Source organism: Sipha flava, unplaced genomic scaffold (assembly GCF_003268045.1).
Source record: "Sipha flava isolate LNK unplaced genomic scaffold, YSA_version1 84_pilon_pilon, whole genome shotgun sequence".
NCBI lineage: Eukaryota > Metazoa > Arthropoda > Insecta > Hemiptera > Aphididae > Sipha > Sipha flava.
In genome coordinates, this window is record NW_020273626.1 from 1411268 (window position 1) to 1416865 (window position 5598).

Sequence of the window (5598 nt, forward strand, 5' to 3'; positions counted from 1 at the left end):
AAATTTTACCAAAATATGGTAAGTTCACTAAAAATTTGTTTGAACCGGAACGATAAACGTATTTTTTTTACGAACCGGAACGCTCAAATAAATATTGTCGTGTACTGGAACTGCGTTCCGCTCCATTTAGACTCCTAATATTACACCATTTTATTATATTATTAGAATAACCGTTAATAAGATCATTATAGACGCTTATCGTACACTTATTATATTTATTACTAAAAACAAATGATAATAATAACAAAAAAAACGGGAAACATGTTATCACTTGTATCATGAGACTAATATATTTTTTATATCACTATACATGTGAACTCAGTTGATTATAAAACAAGAACAATGACAAAGATATTAATCTGTAATCTACCGTATAAATCGTATGGAAATTTATAAATAGTCAAAAAATATTTATTCATTATATTCATTTATTTGATCAATACATCATCAATACATCAGTTGAACATGAAAATAAAATCCATTAAAAAAAAGTTACGGGGAGAGGACAATCCTCCATATCCTTTTCCTCCTCGTGTGAACACCCATAAAGACAAGGGGTTGGCAATTTTTTCCAGATAGAGATCTCTTTTTTTTTTAAAAAAAAACAAATATAAAACCTTGATATCCAAAGAGCCGCACCAGGTCTTAACAATATTTTTTTAGTCGCAAATACGACTTTTATGTTTAAAAAAAAAAAATCTCGATGTTGAGAAGTATCCTAAAGAGCCGCAGGTTACCGACCACTGTTGTAAAATATATCTAGGAATAATAATATATAGAAATATAAAACCTACTTTACAGTTCAATGTTTTTATTACATTTTTTGATACAAACAAGTATAAACAAAATCTGGGATATACAAGTGTATATATACAGAGTGTTCCAGGATGAATCAACAAATGAAATAACTTTCGTTCTATTTAATATTTTTAATTTTTTTTTTTTTTTCAATAAACACTTAGCCCTGTCCTACAACAAAATTGGATTAAAAAATTTATTTGATATTTCGAATACAAATTTGAAAAATTTAAATTTTATTCTACCGTTTGAAAAAAAAGTATGGTTTTAAAATAACTAGTTAAAGTTTCACCATTGATTTATTATGAATTTTATAAGTTTTTAAAAATGAAAAATTAATAATTAAAATTATTGTACAATTATTGTACGTTCTATCAAGATAAAATTAGTGATTACGCTTAATGTTTTCATGCAAGCATGTACGTGATTTAAAATATTCTGTGCATTGAAAATTTAATCCAAACATAAAACATGCTATCAGTATTGTTATTATAAAATAGATAGGTAATAAGGTAAGTATTCGATTAATATTTAATTAATATTTATAATTGTAACAAATTTTATAATATATATTTTATATTGGTTTCTTTGGATAATAATCAGCGTAGAGCTGTGGTTTTTAACCTAGAGGTCGCGAAATATTGTTTGGGAGTTCTTAAAAATAATAAACAAATAGTTGTATCAGTTTCAATATCAATCTGATCATTATGAATGTACAATAATATATCGAATAAAATAGCGGGTGGCATAATTTTATCTGATGAAGGATTATTAACTAAAGAAATTGGGGTTACCGATTTTAATTGATTTTAATATCTGGTTATATTTACACTCGTACAATATACATGTATTTCAATCATTTTAGTCACAAATTAATTTGATTTAATAAACAATTTAATTATATTTAATATAAAGCCTAATATGGAAACTAAGATTTCAAAAATTCAATCATAGAAAAACAAGAATATTGCTAATATACAGAAGCGTTTCGAGCCGGAGAGCAACCGAGAAAATCTCGGTGGGCACAGTTCAATTTATAGTTATAATTCCATGTATGGAACAGTCATGAATGTTCGGACCCTTATTTTTTTTTTTTATACGATATTGAAAAAATAATACAAATATTAGTATAATATACAATTTAATTGAATAATTAAAATATACAGTTGGAATAGACGTAGTCTAACGGTAGAATTAGTGTACGCTCGTTTCCAAGGTCTTTTGTGTAGGCGCATTTAATCGCATAACAAGTCGACAACCCCGATAAAATATTAGTTCTTTATTATTACGCTTGAAACAATAATTGAGACAAAAATAAAAATAAAATAATGTGTGTAATTTAGCGTACTATTCTAACAGCTCATATACACGTATGTCTTTAAATTTTTGCATGTAAAATTCCTGCTTCTTTGTACCCTTCAAACCAAAAATATCTATGTTTTTATTGAATAATGTTGCATTATAATATAATGCAATTTTATTTTTTTTTGTAGTTTAATTTTATAACAATCTTTCATTACAATTAGTATATGATTATTTGCCAAAATAATTATATTCGTTTCTTATATGAATATTGAAGCAAACAATAATTAAAAAAGAAAATAACAATTGTATTTTTTTTTTTTTTTTGTACTAAGAAAATATAATTTTGAACAATTTGTTTTTTTTTATACAATAGTATTAAAAATTAATTATTTTTAAATCTTATTTATTTTTTTTTATTTTATTAAATCTTAAAAATTACCTGTTTAGTATAATATTTGTTTAATATTAGAGTTATGTTGATTGTATTGATTGATTCCTTTCAGGGCACTTTTCATGATATAACCGAGGAGTTGTTCATAATACTTTTATATAACACCCTAAGCATATCACAATATTTTAGTATAGTAGAAATATATAGTAGAAATATTTTAAAAAATATTTAAAACAAAGGAAAAAATGAAACAAAAAATGTTGTAAAAATTATTTTACTTTACAGTTGTATAAACATTGATACAATTTAATAAGAAATACAAGTATAAATTGACAAATTGTAAACTTTACATTGTTATAATTATTGTTTAGAAAAGTAAGCAAGCTTAAAATTAAATTTTACACAAAATTTATAGTATTTTTATAGTTTTCCTTCCAATTTTCAGAAAAAAAAATCACAATTATGTCAGTTGGAAAGGTCCTAAGGGTTTTGACCCACCCTATCTCTTATTATAATTATTCTATTATATATCTATCTCACATTATTAAAAATTTTAATTAATTTTTTAAAGATTTCTCCCCTGTATCTGACACTAATGTCAATGATGTTTTGTGCAATAGCAAAAGAGTAAAAAAATATTGGATTTCTAAGAGTTATTATTATTATTATTTTTTTTTTTTTACAAAATTGACTACATTCACAACCAATTAAAAATATAATAGCATTAAGATACTGACAGGTTACATTATTCAGAGTACTTTTTTAAAGCATAATATATTTTAGCGATAAAAAAAATGTATTAAATAAAATATTGTTTTTTTTCTTAATTTCTAAATGTTAAGTTCAAATTAAGTATAGCACATATAAATAATGCTATAAAAACAGGGCCCTTTGAATATTTATCAGAACAATACATTAATATGTTAACAAAATAAGGTCTAAAATAAAGTCAAAAAATGTATACAGAAAATTCAGACAATATACTTATGGTTTTGCTTATTTTGATGTTTACTTTTTCTATAATTTTTTAATAGAATTTGGTTTTCTATTTTGTGAATACTTCATTATTTATAAACAGTTCTCGGAACTTATTGCACTTAAAAACTTGAAAATTTACATTTACATACATGCACGTAAAAATGTCTAAATTTCCAATCAAATATGCAGTGAATATGCAGCGAATATGCAGCATTAAAAAAAAAACATTTAGCTTATATTGTATAACTTTAATTAATATGTAGTAAAGAAAACTAATCATATTTTATTTTATTTGTACATTTTAACACAGTTTATATAACTTTTATAATAAATTCCAAAATGTTGAATTCTTCGTAATGTTTTTTTTTTGTATTAATCAATGCCTTTTTTCATATCTATTTATCCGAAAAAATATTAATTTCAACATTAAATATTATGTATATAAGAAATAATTAATCTAAAATATAATTTTATATATGTTACACTGTAAAATCAACAGTTTTTTAATGTTCTAGTCTTAGAAAGATCTTCTATTATCAGTTAAAAGAGTTTAATATGAGGAAAAATGATGTTTCTACGCTTATTAACGTGAAAACGTGATGAGAGCATATTTGAAATATGTCAGACCATTAATATCCAAGTTTTCTGGTAAGTCGTTCATGTCAACTAATTCACCATCAAGAATGTTTTTAATTTTCTTAAGCATATCTAGACCCATATTTGTATACATTTTCCATCTTTGTATAAATATTTTTTTCGTGTGTTCCAGTAAGACGTTTTATTTGAACACTTATGTTGTCAACAGTTTCAATTGAGTCAACTAAAGGCATACCTTGTTGCGTTTGAAACATAGTAATTGATTTTGACAGATTACTGAAATTTGATTTTATGTATACTAAATAATTTTTCATATGAAATTCAGTCAAATATTTTTTCGCATTTTTTATACCATACTCAAAGCATCCTCTAAATCCAATATATTTACAATATTAAAAATGAGTTCAAAATGTTCACAATAAAACATAACTGCGTTTGTCCGTATACCCCAACGTGTTATAACTGGCTCTGGAGGTAAATGTTTATTTGATGCTTTTGTTTTAAAAAGAAAAAGGCAAGATAAAACTTTTCTAAATCTTTTTTTATGTTGGAAACAAGGTGGTCAATAAAATTATATTAACGGTATATATTTTCAGTCACCCTATATGGTTCTTGGACAGCAAAAGTAACATGAATCATTTTAGAGTATAACGTATTTAATGCTTGTTCACATTTTACCATATACGGTGCTGCGCCAAACGAAAACAATAAAACATTATTATGCTTGATGCCATCTAGCTACAATACGGAGAGCTTTCTGTCAAAGGACTTTTTAAACGTAGAATGGTTAGCTTTTTCTAATTCTTCGGTATTTAAAAGAAATATTTTTACAGGTTGTTCACCTTCTAACGTCCCGATGATAACGTTGGCTATAAATCGGACTTCAATTGAAAAAATGTATTGATGAAACTACCAATGTTAACATTGGTAGTTTCATCAATACAAATCCAAATTATATGATCAAAAATATGTTCTCTTTTTCATAATTTCAATAAAACATTAATCTATAGAGCCTTTTCTTAAGGTGGGTATATCTTTTTCAGTATGATTTTCTAAAAAATATCGAAATTTTTAGTTTGAAAATTTATTTAGTCAAATATTGACCAACAACATTGCTTCACATAAGTCCATATTGAAAGGGAACTTTTTAGTTGTATTAGTTAGTGTTATCATGTGTTAGGAGTTTTTATTGAATTGTTCTATTTTTATATTCGACTTTAAGTTCATATACTTTGCGAAATAGTATACGACCATAGCCGAAAATACATCATCCCCAAATTTAATCAACAAGTTGTAATTTCTAATAATTTGCATTTTTTCAATAAATTATTAAAAAGAAATTCAAATTTTATTTCCAGTATGACATATTATAAATATTATTCATCGAGTTTGATAAACAATTTTCTTCAAATTGAACTGTACACTATTTGAATGACACATTTATAAATTGCATGAGTAGGTTTTCTCTGCAACTCTGCGATTTTACAGAAGAATAAATGACAAATGTACCAAAAAATTTAGAATGCAGA

General features: G+C 24.7%; 1 pseudogene; it reads right to left on the reverse strand.

The window, feature by feature from the left end:
- Positions 1 to 3844: 3844 nt before the first annotated feature.
- Positions 3845 to 5200, reverse strand: LOC112693311 (annotated as a pseudogene).
- Between the last annotated feature and the right edge of the window lie 398 nt (positions 5201 to 5598).